The sequence below is a fragment of the Nelumbo lutea genome, chromosome 5, assembly GCF_056320005.1.
Source record: "Nelumbo lutea isolate HS-2025 chromosome 5, American lotus-T2T, whole genome shotgun sequence".
NCBI classification, from domain to species: Eukaryota; Viridiplantae; Streptophyta; class Magnoliopsida; order Proteales; family Nelumbonaceae; genus Nelumbo; species Nelumbo lutea.
This window is the reverse complement of record NC_142688.1, coordinates 2002563-2017265: the sequence shown is the minus strand read 5'-3', so window position 1 is coordinate 2017265 and position 14703 is coordinate 2002563. Positions and strand designations below refer to the sequence as shown.

General features: G+C 39.6%; 1 protein-coding gene across 2 annotated transcripts in view; it reads right to left on the bottom strand.

The window, feature by feature from the left end:
- The window catches only part of ATGRIP (Golgi-localized GRIP domain-containing protein), an 84893-nt gene that overhangs the window by 45038 nt on the left and 25152 nt on the right, over nt 1-14703 (bottom strand). The gene's annotated exons all lie outside the window — the stretch shown is intronic.

Genomic DNA, 14703 nt, shown 5'->3' with positions numbered 1-14703 from the left:
ACTATCAAGAAGAATCAAATCAGTGCTTCCTTCTATTATATCCTTAAATCAAGGGGTCTTTGTTAAGGATAGGCATATCTTGGACCAAATCCTTATGGCCAATGAGAGTGTGGAGGAGCTAAAGAGATCTGGAAAGAAAGGCTTGATTTGCAAGCTCGATTTAGAGAAAGCTTATGATCTGGTGGACTGGGATTTCTTAGTAGAAGTGATGAGGAATTTTGGCATTGGAGATAGGTGGTGTAAGTGGATTAAGGGATGCATTAGTACTTGTTATTACTCACTCTTGGTTAATGACATAGTGGTTGACCACTTTCCAGCCATTAGAGGTATTAGAAAGGGGCACCCTCTCTCTCTGTTCTTATTCACATCAGTAGTAGAAGTGCTAGGAATTCTTTTCTAGATGGCAGATTTAAAGGGTTTCGTGAGAGGTTGGAGAGTGGGAAGAGAAAGAGTGCCTATTACTCATCTGCAATTTGCCGATGATACTGTCCTATTTTGTGAGGGAGGTGATCTAAATTGGGTGAGGAATATGAAGGAGGCGATACAAGTCTTTGAGAAAATGACAAATCTGAAAGTTAACTTCAATAAGACTTGTGTGGCAGGTATCAACATGGAAGATGAAGAAGTAATTGAATGTGCAACAATATTGGGTTGGGAGGTATGTCAGTGGCCTATGAATTATTTGGGTTTACCTCTGGGGGGCAACCCTAGAAGCGTTAATTTTTGGAACTCGTTGGTGGATAGATTATCAAAAAGGCTTGCCTCCTAGAAAAGGAATTATCTCTCGATGGGTGGAAGAATTACATTGATCAAATCAACTTTAGCAAATCTGCCAGTTTACTTTCTTTCGGTCTTTAGGATGCCTACAGGGATTTGTAGAAGGTTGGAGAAGATAATGAGGGATTTCTTATGGGAACCGGGAGAGGAAAAGAGGGATTATAGGGTGAGATGGGAAATGGTGATTAGAAGTAAGGAGCTAGGGGGTCTAGGAGTTAGGAACATTCAAAAGAGCAATACAGCCTTGTTGGGTAAGTGGTTATGGAGATTTCCAATGGATCAAGACAAGCTGTGGACAAAAGTGATTAAGAGCATACACGGGCTGACGGTAGATGGCTGGGACACAGGAATTTCGGCTAGAGCATCAGCAATAGCACCTTGAAAATGCCCTTCTTCCTTGTTTTCTACCCTTTGTCAGGTATAATTTGTGTTCTGGAAATATGGTAAGGTTCTGGGAACATGTGTGGGTGGGGGAGACACCACTTAAGGATCAATTCCCTTCCCTGTTCTCCCTTTCTAGGTACAAAAACTTAACTGCCTCTTCTTTAGTTTCTTCTATTGGTTCAGGACCTCATCTTAATTAGGATTTGGGTTTCAGACGAGGTCTCAGAGATTCTAAGATGGAGTCGGTGTGGTCCCTAGTTCATGTACTTCAAAAGGTCTTCTTAGAACCGCCAAAGGGGGATTCCCGAATTTGGACCCTTTCCTCTTCTGGTTCTTTCAGTTGTGCCTCCTTTTTCAATGCCCTGGCCCAATCTTCTCTTACTCTTGCCATTCCCTTCCCTTCTAAAGAAGTGTGGGGAAGACAGGTCCCACCTAGGGTCGGAGCACTCTGTTGGGAAATGGCTTTGGAAAGAATTAATACTTGTGATCATCTTCAAAAAAAGAAGCCTTTTCGGTGCTTGTCCCCGCACTGGTGTACCCTTTGTAAAGTCGATGGTGAGTCTTGCTCCCATTTACTTATATCCTGTCCTTTTATTTCATCTATTTGGGAGTGGTTTCTCTCTTTATTTGGTTGCATGTGGACTCCCCCATCAAGCATTCGAAGCCTCTTCACCTTTTCAATTGGTAGCTGGATCAAAAAGAGGGGAAAAATCTTGTGGAGGTGCACCAGGGCAGCAGTTTGTTGGACGATTTGGGAGGAAAGGAACCAAAGGATATTTGCTGAAAAAGAAAGAAGCAGGAACACAATTATAGAAGTGATTTCTTTGAGGGTAGCACAATGGGTAAAAACAATGAACCTGTTTGAGGATACTCTAATAGAGACCATTGTGAACAATTGGCAGGAAATAGTCTCGGCTCCTAGCAAAATTAATGCCCAGCCATTGTGGCTCCCCCCAATGGAAGGTTTTATCAAACTCAACTTTGATGGGAGCAGTGAAGGAAATCCAGGGCCATCAGGGGTTGGTGGTGTTTTTAGAACAGAGGCAAGTACAGTTAAGGCTGCAACTTGGGCTGGGTTGGCCTGAAACCAACCCTAACCCAACCTGAAAAAGTTGGGTCGGGTCGGGTCGGGTTGATGCTCGGGTTAGAGTTAGGGTTGAAATTTATGAACCCAACTTTATTTCGGGTTGAGTTAGGGTTGACCCCTCGGGCAACCCAACTCTATAGTACATATAATATATAAATATATGTTATATATATGATATCATACATTGATTTATTTATATGCATGATAGTTGTATAGCCCCTACTACATACTATCATTTATTTCTTTTAAGATAATCACTTCACTTAATCCTAATTGGAAATACCAAAACCTTAATAACAATTTTTTTTTTGTATTTTTGAATATTTTATTCTTTATCTCCTCTTTGTTGTTTGCCACCCATAGCTTACTACCCATAAAAGATCTATTGTAAGCTATAACTCATAATAAACTATAATCATTTAAAACACTTTTTTTTTTTTATTTTGTACTTAAAGAACCAATAAAAACATCGGCAAACAAATACTAATAAAAATAGGATTAATATATGTAGTGAAAGTTGAGTTAAGATCTGAGATTAAGTTCTACGGAATTTTAAGGGATGGGAAGAAGGTTGGGTTGGGTTAGTGTTGAAGAAATTTAGTTAGGGTTAGGGTTGGGTAGGTTGGGTTGAAGGTTGGGTTGGATTAAGGTTGGGGTTGGGGGTTTAGAACTTAGGGTTGGGCTAGGATTGGCCTCAACCCGACCTAACCTGGCCCAACTTACAGCCCTAGGTTCAGTTATAGCCTTTTTTCAGGACCAATTAGAGTTGGAGATTCATTGAGAGCAGAAATTCTGGCCCTCTTGGAGGGGGTAAAAAGGGCTAAAGAGTTGAATATTGTAGAGGAGATGGGCCGAATGGCCCATAGACTGTCACTTCATGTTATGTTATGTTTCTCTCTGTTATGGGCCTTATTCTAGGCCCATACTCTGTAGTGTTCTGTTTTTGTATTTTTCTGCCCACTCAAGGGCCTCTCTGTAATTTATCAAAGATTAACTTAAATAAAAGAGTATTAGAGTGTTAGAGGGAGGTTAAGTTCGAACTCCTCATCCTCTAACTCTCCTTGCCGCAGTTCTCTCTCTCTCTTCTTCTCTAATCTTCTCTTGTTAGTTTTTTTTGGTCTTCTAGCACAGTCCCATACTTCTAGGACTGTTTTCAACTTGGTATCAGAGCGGGTCGTTACTTGGCATGTCCCTCATGTGGTTCTAGTTCAGCCAACTGCATGAGGAGGTTCTAGGGCTGAATGTTTACATTCATTCGCCTGATTCTTGGAGGTCATTGGAGGGTGCCCAAGTTTCTATACACTTGGAGAAGGGTTCGGTGACCAGGAGGAATCAGAGAGCAAGTTTTTTCAGCCTGATTTGAAATCAGAAAAAGGGGATTTCGAAGCAAACTCAGAGAGCAAAGAGTTCGGCCTGGTTTGAAGTTCAAACCAGAGATACTGTAAATTGTTTTCTCAGTTCTTTGCTGAGTTATTTTTGTTATTTGGGAGGACTGTTAAAGCATTCAAAGCACACCTCCATTTGGCCCACTGTTGCTGGACTGATTTCTAGGTTATTCTAGAAGTGTTGTTCAGTTGTTATTGGGCTTCAAAACTGCTGAAAAACTGATTTAAATTAAGTGGTACAAGCCTCTACTTTAGTTCAGCTGCTTCTTGGACCTAGACAAAGTGTTCTTGAAGTGATTTCTGCTTGTTAACAGTGAAGTGTTGACTGTTGCATACATAGTGTTTGTAAAAGGTCCTCTTAGGTACTGTGGATTGTTTTCTTTGTTCTCCTTGGGAAATTATTGTTGGGAACCAAGAATACATATTGTTTGGAGGCTTGCTAATTGTTCCTTGAAGGCTGAACCAGGGTTTCTTCTCTTTGAAAGTGCTGCCACCGAACTTGGTTCTCACGGCTGATAGTTCTAAACTGAGTTTGTGTGTTGCTGTGTTTGCTATTATTTCAACTCAATCTGAGTTCTTTGAAGTCAGATCACTTTTAAAGGCTTGCCGAAACCCTAATTGAAACTATTACATAATGGACTACTCAGAAATTGAGAACAAGAGCACTGCTGAATATGGACATAATTCGGGAACTACAACTGATTCCATGTTGGTTGTAACTACAGTTAAATTGGATGGAACCAATTATTTGGCCTGGTCACAATCCGTAAAAATTCATATTTGTAGTAGAGGAAAAAGGGGGTTTATCTCTGGGAGCAAGAAAGCTCCCCCAGAGGAGGATCCCTCCTATGAGAAATGGGTAGAGGAGAATTACACAGTGATTGGGTGGCTTGTGAACTCAATGCAGCCACAGATTAGCCAACATTACCTGTGGATGAACTTGGCTAAAGAAATCTGGGATAGTGTTGCAGAAACTTACTCCCAAAAGTTGAATGTTGCCAGAGCCTACAAATTGAGAAGTGATGTGAAGAATCTAAGGCAGGGGGAGAAGTCACTTGCAGCATATTTCTCAACCCTGAAATCTCTATGGCAAGAGATTGATTTGATAGAGGCTGTGACATGGGATACCCCCAAGGATGCTGAAACCTACAGGAAACTGGTTGAAAGGAATAGCGTCTTTGAGTTCTTGACAGGGCTGAACTCTGAATATGACATTACAAAGCAAAACATCTTGTCCAAGGAAGATGTTTCATTGTCATAAGCATATACTTTGGTCAGCAGTGAAGAAAGTAGGAGGCAAGTGCAGGTTCAAGGAGTCAGTATCAATGATCATTTTGCAAATATGGGAATTAAACCCAAAGGGGTTACAGGAGCTCACAGTGGCACAGGAAGGAAGGAGGTGGTGTGTGAATATTGTAAGAAGCCGAAACACACAAAGGACAAGTGCTGGAAATTGCATCCCAATCTTGTTCCTATCAGATTCCAGAAGAAGAATGATAGTAGAAAGACAGGAAGTGCACATGCAGCCACAAGCACAGATACAGAGGTTGAGTCTACCAGTGCACAGTTGGCAGCCATGAAAGCTGAATATGAGAAGTTTGGAAAGATGATCAGCCAACTTGAAGGTGTATCTTCATCATCCATCCCTTCTGGAAGTTCAGCCACCATTGCATTTGCTCACTCAGGTATAAGGGCTTCCGCTAACCATGCATCCACCTCAGGTAATCACAAAACCCCTTGGATCATAGACTCAGGTGCTTCTGATCACATGACCAACCTTTCCACTTTGTTTGTTTCATATGATTTACTTCCTGGTCGTGACAAAATCACCTTAGTTGATGGTTCTCTTGCCCCTATTTCTGGCAAGGGAACTGTCAAGGCTACAGACTCCTTACTCTTATCTTCCACTCTTCATGTGCCTAAATTAAATACCAACTTATCATCTGTAAGTAGCCTGACCAAGTCATTGAATTGTTGTGTAACCTTTTTCCCTTCTCACTATGTGTTTTAGGACCTGAAGTCTCAGAAGGTGATTGGGAGTGGCCATGAAGCGAATGGAATATACTTGCTCGACACCCCTGGCCAATGCTTTGATCATCCCAAGAATGTTACTTTTGGTTCTACTTTTTCAGAGTTTGTTAGTCAAATTATGTTGAGTCATTGTCGGTTGGGTCATTTACCTTTTTCTGCTTTAATCCATTTGTTTCCAAAACTGTTTAAGGGAGTCAGTGTGTCCAGTCTCAATTGTGAGTCCTGTCAGTTGTCAAAGCATTGTAGAAAAAATTACCCTGTGAACAATAAAAGATCATCTTTTCCTTTTCATATTGTGCACTCTGATGTGTGGGGGCCTTACCACTTATCCTCTATGGGGGGTTACAGATATTTTATCTTGTTTATTGATGACTTTTCTAGATTCACTTGGATATACTTAATGAAATCCCGGGATGAAGTCCCAAGACTTGTGAGGCAATTTCATGAGCTTGTTTTAACTCAATTTGATACCAGAATTAAGGTTTTCAGATTTGGCAATGCAAAAGAGTATTTTGAGAAGAGTTTATCCTTGTATCTCTCTGACATGGGGGTTATTCATCAAAGCTCCTATGTTAGAACCCCTGAACAAAATGGAGTTGCTGAGAGAAAAAATAGATATATTGTTGAAGTTGCAAGGAGCCTTTTGTTTGCCTCACATGTTCCCACAAGATTTTGGGGTGATGCTGTACTTACTGCTACCTATCTCATAAACCGTATGCCATCCAGGGTTTTAGGGTTTAAATCCCCCTTATGTCTTCTTCATCTAGACAAGGATCTCTTCCCAATTCCTCTTCGTGTGTTTGGCTGTACCTGCTATGTTCACATTCCAAGTGTGCAGAGACATAAGTTTGAATCGAAAGCCCACAAATGCATCTTCCTTGGTTACTCCCCCACACAAAAGGGTTATTGTTGTTTTGATCCAAAGACCTGACATGTCTCTATGGATGTTACCTTTGATGAACTTTCTCCTTTTTATGATTCCTCTCAGGAAGGACATTGTCCATAGGGGGAGAGTCTGCCACAAGTTTTTGCCCTTCCTCTTCCTGTCCCAGTTGAGTCTCTTGACAAACCTGTATCCTCACCAAATGAATCAAAGGAGGATCAATCACTTCATACCTCTTGCCCTAGTGCCCCTATTTCTTTACCTTCCCGTCCTAACCATAATCCCAAAGTGTATCAAAGGCGAGATCCAGGAATGAGCAAGTAGTTTCCCTTACAACAGATGAGGCTCATACATTCCCAATCATAGATGAGATAACAGGTACTGCTTCAGCTCCTTTGGAACCATCATTCCCAGACCTTGATGTCCCCATTGCTGTTAGGAAAGGGAAGCGGAAGTGTACTACACACTACATTTCCAAACACCTTTCTTATGACCTAGTTTCTCCTTCATACTTTGCCTATCTCTCTTCTGTTGCTTCTAACCCCATTCCTAGGTCTGTCTCAGAAGCTCTTGGGATTCCAGAATGGAGAGATGCCATGGAGATCGAAATGGATACTCTACATGCAAATGGTACTTGCGAGGTGGTGGATTTGCCTGAAGGGAAGGATCCAGATGGGTGCAAGTGGGTTTTTACCATTAAATACAAGGTTGATGGAACTATTGAGAGGTACAAGGCCAGACTTGTTGCAAAAGGCTACACACAGACATATGGGATTGACTACCTGGAGACTTTTGCCCCTGTTGCCAAGATGACATCTGTGAGGGTTCTTTATCTCTAGCAGTTCACTTTGATTGGCCTCTCTATCAGTTAGATGTAAAGAATGCATTTCTGAATGGTGACTTACATGAGGAGGTTTACATGTGTCTTCCTCCAGGGATGTATGGGAAAGATATGCAAGGAAAGGTATGTAAATTGAAGAAATCCCTTTATGGTCTCAAACAATCTCCTAGAGCCTGGTTTGAGAGATTTAGAGCTGCACTTGTTAAATTCGGCTATGTTCAGACACAGTCAGATCATACTCTGTTTGTGAAGAAAAGTAGATCTCTAGCAGTGTATCTCATTGTGTATGTTGATGACATTATAGTGACTGGTGATGATGCCTTAGGCATTCTGGCCCTTAAGTCTTTCCTCCGTAAAGAATTTGAGATTAAGGATCTGGGGGAGTTGAGATACTTCCTTGGCATAGAAGTTGTCAGATCCAAGGGTGGGATTCTTATTTCCCAAAGGAAATATGTTCTTGATTTGTTGTCTGAAACTGGAAAACTGGGTGCAAGACCAGCTGCAACTCCCATTGATATGAGTCACAAACTTTCAGCTTCGGATGGAACTTTGTTGGAAGACAAAGGGGTTTTTCAGAGACTTCTTGGGAAGCTTCTGTACCTGTGCATGACTAGGCCAGATATTGCGTATGTTGTCAGTTGCATTAGCCAGCTCATGCATGCTCCTAGAGATACTCATATGGCAGTAGCAGAACAGATTTTGTGCTATCTGAAAGGCTCTCCAGGGAAAGGAATTATATTTACCAAGCATGGTCATCTGAAACTTGAAGCCTATACTAATGTTGATTGGGCTGGAAATATTGATGATAGAAGATCTACTTCAGGGTATTGCAGTCTGGTGGCTGGTAATGTTGTCTCTTGGAGGAGTAAAAAACAATCTGTTGTGGCCCGATCCTCCGCAGAAGCAGAGTATAGAGCCATGGCACATGGAGTCTCGGAATTGTTGTGGCTAAGGTCCTTAATGGAAGAACTTGGGATTGATCATGACAAACCCAAGATGTTGTACTGTGATAATCAGGCTGCCATCAACATTGCTCACAACCCGGTACAACATGATCGAACCAAACATATTGAAGTTGATCGACACTTTATTCGAGAAAGAGTCTCCTCCGGAGAAGTGTGTCTTCCATTCATTACTTCTAAAGGACAATTGGCAGACTTTCTCACCAAGGGCATTTCCAAGGTAAGGCTTCATCATGACACTGGCAAGCTGGGCATGATTAACATCTATGCTCAGCTTGAGGGGGAGTGTAGAGGAGATGGGCCGAATGGCTCATAGACTGTCATTTCATGTTATGTTATGTTTCTCTCTGTTATGGGCCTTATTCTGGGCCCATACTCTGTAGTGTTCTGTTTTTGTATTTTTCTGCCCACTCAAGGGCCTCTCTGTAATTTATCAAAGATTAACTTAAATAAAAGAGTATTAGAGTGTTAGAGGGAGGTTAAGTTCGAACTCCTCATCCTCTAACTCTCCTTGCCGCAGTTCTCTCTCTCTCTCTCTCTTCTTCTCTAATCTTCTCTTGTTAGTTTTTTCTGGTTTTCTAGCACAGTCCCATACTTCTAGGATTGTTTTCAACTAATATAAATAGGTTGATTATCAAAGGAGATTCGCAAGTGGTAACTAGCTGGATAGAGAAGGCAAATGATGGGTTATGGGCATACATTAATGAACGAAGGCATTTCAAGTGGTTAACCCAAGGAATGGATGTGCATGTTGGGTGGGTTAAAAGATGTGCTAATTCATTTGCAGATGCTTTGGCCAAACAAGGGGTGGGGAGAAGTCATTTGTTTTGGGCTACACTGTAAATTTCCTTATGGGGGTGTGGTAAGAGACCTGACATGTCTCTTAATTAATGAAAGTTTTCTGTTATTTATAAAAAAAAAAAACAGAACTAAGGCTTACCTCAAGGGGTGTAGCACAAGGGTGGTTCGGAAAATCAGGAATGTAATATGTTTTACATCACATTAGCTACTTGAAGTAATGCAATTGAGGAAAAAAAAGAGATTGTGGATTTTACATGTTTGAAAATGTTTTATATGTTTGATTTTATTTTTAAATTCTCATTTGAATATGCTTTACATGTTATGTTTATGTATTTTAATTTTAGATAATAGGTTTTTTACTTTTTTAAAACACTTATTTTAAAATTTAAGTCTTTATTTTTTATTAATATTATGGTTAATATTTTTTTATTTCTTTTTTGCATTTTTTTAGCTTTTTTTTTATTTTTGTGCTTCAAAAAGGCGCGTGCCTCACCTTGCTCCTTAGGTGCAAATTGATCCGACCCCTGTGCCTTGCGGTTTTAAAACACTACACAAAACACAAATCTAAGGTGATACACACCAGTTGGTCCTTCTCCTTTGGAGAACCTCACGAGTATTGATTTTCAAGTGAAATAAATTCCAACAAAAAAGCCCTTAATTTGAGTGGAGCCTAGCCCCCTTCCACACTGCTTTCGCCAGAAACACCATTGAGGATTGCAAATATGAAGAAAGGATTTGAAAAAGAACAAAAAAACGCACTCATCCAAGTAACAAGTTATCGTCATAAGTCCTCCCCAAAAGGTACATTATACCTTTTAAAGGGTAGGAAAGCTATTAAAAGAGCAAGGATGGCCTTCCAGAGGGAGGTCAAATAGGCTCTAGCAATAAACTCAGATTGATTTTAATGAAGAATTCACCCTCCTTTATTTTACAAACTACATTTCAGCTGATCAAATGGCCTTTCTTAAATTCCCTACTCCCATAGGAAGTCTCTCATGAATCTTGCTACCCATTTTGCAACCAATGTTGGAGCCCTGAATGTTGAGAGGTAATAGATAGCTAGGTTTGCAAAGGTTAGCTCTTCCTCCTGACTATTGTTAGTGCCCTGAATATAAAAGTGAATCTTCCTACCAAAGAGCTCAAAGAGATGACAAATCTAGAGTTGCCTCCAAATTTTAGTTCTAAATAGCTCAATGGCCCCTTTGACATTGCATATCCCAAGACTTCAACATGCCTTCCTGTCATCTTCCTATTGAGATTGATACCTGCTAGACAACTCTTTCTAAGATTTAAATGCTCTCAAAGAACTTTAATAATAGATGGGGATTCCTGACTCCCTCCTCCCCTTTTTCCTCACAAAAAAAAAATGCCATTCATGAATTGCAAATGAGTTACAACCACCTACTCCCGAATGTATTCCAAGTCAATCGATTCTTGAAATGAGGTAATAAAAAACATTTGAAATTAGAGTAGACAGAAACAGGTGGCAATGGATCTCCTTGCCTAAGTACTCCTTTTATAAGAAAGAAATTTTTTGTTGAGATATTGGCTAGTAGGCACCGGTAGATATTATTGTGTTATTATTAAAACATATTTTTTATCAATAAGAAAGGTGTCATTAACTTTTAAAAGCAAACCAGGGTACAAACCAGAATATAATCCAGGTCAAACAACCTGGACCCCCATGGAATTACAATATAGCCCAAAACATATGATCCCTTGACACCCCTTGCTTGGCAAAGCAATCTGCCAAGCTATTTGCAGACCAATTTACCACCCCCCCCCCCAAAAAAAAAGACTAGCATCAATCTCTCTAGCTATGCACTTTATCTCCCTTAAGACTTGTCTATCTATCCATACTCCTTGATTACCACACTGTAATCAAGATATTACTAACTTCGAATCCCCTTCAATCTCCACTCTCTCTCTCTCTTTTTTTTATCAATAACTGTGAACTGAATTGAATTAAAAATATGAGAAATATGAGAAATTGCAAGCAAAGGGGCTAAACCATCTTAGCTCCCAAGTACAACCATTGAACACCAAAAAACAATTACAAAACAGCCCAAAAAATAGAGCTTCTGTTCACCCCTTGCCTAGCTAGACCATCTGCCAGTGAGTTTGCGCTTCTCTTTACCCATTTGTACTGAATTTCAATGTCCTTAGTCAGCCACTTAAATTTTCTCTTTTCATTGCTGTAATTCGATATCCTAGAGTTATCCTCTTTTAACCAGTTCACCACAACTTCAGTCTCCTTCTATGATCAGCTTGTTAAAATGCATATCCTTTACTCTTTGTACCCCTTCAAGAGCTGCAAGTATCTCAGCCCTCAAGGAATCCCCCACCCCTATTGGTCCAGAAAACATAGCTAACAGATTCCATTGTTCATCTCATATTGCTCCCCCTATTCCAGATGGCCCTGGCTTACCCATACCGCTGCCATCAAAATTCAGTTTAATAAAGCCATGAGGTGGAGGAATCCAACAAGAGTTTGATGCCTTCTTAGCTGAAGTTAATTCTGCAATCTCCTTCCAGTTTCTTGGCATCTCATCGACTGAAAATTCTGCAAACAGTGCCAAAGTTTTCAACCAATGTATCACCCTAATATGGATGATCTCCAATATTACTTCCAAGCTTCTCTCCTTATCTGAGAAGATCCGTGAGTTTCTCTCCTCCCAAACAGTCCAGCAAACTGCGGCCCTCATACTGTCATACATCTCCACATAATCTTGGCCCTTTTTGTTGGCCAGTTCGGCATGGAAATTAATAAGCTTTGCACATTCGGGGGGGGTCCACCTGCGCCCAAACAAAGAAGTACACCATTCCCAAATAACTCTAGCAAACCGACAGGAAATGAGTAAATGGTATCCAGACTCTCCATCAGCTTTACAGAGAGCACACCAGTGAGGACACAAACAACTATTGGGTCTTTTTCTTTGAAGTAAATCACCTGTATTAACTCTTTCCAGAAAGGCTTCCCAACAGAAACTCCCAACCTATGGAGGTATAGGAAGACACCACACCTCTTTACCTTCATTCTCCACTCTCTGCTGTTTAGCTGTTTTATGAGCCTCAAACCAAACAATAGAGCCATAATTTCTGCATTTAGGGAGTCCCCAATCCCTAAAGGACCCAAGAAGAAAGCCAAAATTGATCCATTTCAATCCCTCATTGCCCCTCCGATCCCAAAAGGACCTAGCTTTTTTTTCTTTGATAGATAACAGAAAAGATTTCATTAATAGAAATCACCTAACTGCTCAACAGAGAATAGCAAGCCTGCAAAGTACAAAGTAGGAGGAAACAAAGAACTACAAAAACAGCCACAAACAGAAACTTTACAAATTACAGCCCAGGCCCAGGCAACCCCAATCTAACACCTCTTCTCCCAGCCCAGGCCCATGATGAACCCTAACTCAAAGAAAATAAAAACTCTAGATTCAACATCATTACCCATTGACACCATGCCAATAAAATGGCCACAAATTTCATGATGTACATTGGGTTCACAATATCATGGTAACTCAAAACCTTTCCAAAGACACACAGAAAAAAAAATCAAGTAACTGACATGTTTTGTCCACTAAAAAATAGTCATAATGAAAAAGCAACATGATTCTAACTTAAAATCTAAGAAAACTTTGTGGATCCAAAATGGCACATCATTAACTCAAACTAAATCTTCTAGATACCATAAAACAACTTACTAAAAGGGCAACAGGTACTGAAATTTTCAAACTCCAAAATCTTTGCAAATCTAGAAAATACAATAAGTTACAGAAATTCCTTTTCCAGATTCAAAGGGCTAAGAAATTAAATAACCATTAAACTACTATTTATTTCAATTAAAGTAAACATTCTCTTAAGACCTCATCTAGAGTGCTTAAGTACGTGACAAAATGACAATATGAAGGAAAATAGACTAAGTGCTTATTTGAATAAGCACTTATTTTGGGCCAGGACCACACCGTTAAGCACTTATCAACATTTGGGAAATAAGCCCAAAATAAATGCTTGTTGAAGAAGCCAAAAATTCCAGATTTTTTAAGTGATTATACAATAAGCACTTATTCAAAATTTTGGTTCCAAAATTGTCCCCAATTAAATTTCAAAATACCACGTATGCCCTTCAATTGTCCAAAAACATAGGGTTTGGCTCTTTGACTCTTTCTTCTCCCTCGTCTTCTCCAACCAGTGGTGGAGCTGCAACTTGACCCTTTCTTCTCCAATTGTCCTCTCTTTCTTTTTTTCTTCTGCATTTTTACATCCTTAAACAATCAATAGTAGAGTTTTTTTTTTTTCGTTTTTTTCATGTTTCATTTTATTCTTCTCCATCGTCCTCTCACTATACCAGTAGCAGAATTGCAGCTTGCACTGATCAACCAGTGTAAGGTATGGTCCCTTTTTATTTTTTGTCCGTTTTCTCATAGTTTGGGGGGGTTGGAGTTTACCCATTTTTTTCTTTTTTTTTCCAGTTTTAACTTTTAATCACAAAGAAACTCTGCCACTCTTCTAATCACACTCATTGTCAATCAAGTATCCACTATCTGCTAATCTGATGCGTGTTTCAGCAGTTGAAAGCACGCTCAAGTAAGGCTTTGTTTTCTCCTTCTTCTGGTTTTAAGAAGAAGGATCCTGTTCTAACACTCTTGGAAACATGTATTTGAATTTCAAAGGATCCTGTTCTAACATTCTTGGGAACAGAGATTTGAATTGATCCAAATTATGTAGCAAAGCCTGCAGTCGATAATTCTTTGGTTCTGTCTTGATTGTCTGAATGCCTATGCCTGTTTGTTTCATGGTCGATCTGCTTTCCAGTCTTTTTTGGGTGGATTCCTCTTGATCTGGTACGAATGTCTGCTAAGAATTCAGGTTTTTGATCGGTTTGTGTTGAGTGAATCTATTGGTATTTGTGGGTGGTTTTGGCTTGATATTGGTAGAGAGGTTGTGGGTCTGGTTTGCCTTGTTGTCATTTTGGGATTTAAGTGGTTGGGTTTGGGAATTCTGGTAGAAGGTTTTGAACTAATATTTTGATCCTTAAAAGAATGCATAGGATCGTATGTCATTTGATGATCGTATTCTTGTAGTACTTTCTTTAATCTGTCAATTTTGGATTTTCTTTTTATTTCTTTTTTTTCATAATGTATGATTTGCATAGAATTGGATTGGTGATTTATTATAGGAGGGATAACAAACAGAAAGTATGAGTAGAAAACAAGTAGTAAGGAAGAGGAGAAACAGTAAAAAAAAGGAAAATTAATTAGAAGAGGGAGCGGAACCCATACTGCACCAGTTTTGTCACTCCAATTAATTAAAATTCTCATTTTAATGGCATATAATTTGCTTGATTTACTGTTCAAGAATTTGTTAAATCATTGTACATGTGGCACTCTCAAAATGAGGGTTGAAGTTGTCTTTCTAAATGAAATAAGTGCTTATTTGAGAAAAAGGCCACCAAACACCTAATAAAAAATAAGTCTTATTTTTTAAAATAAGCACTTGAAAAAGCTGAGTGTCAAATGCAAATAAGTGCTTATTCGAATAAGCACTTATTT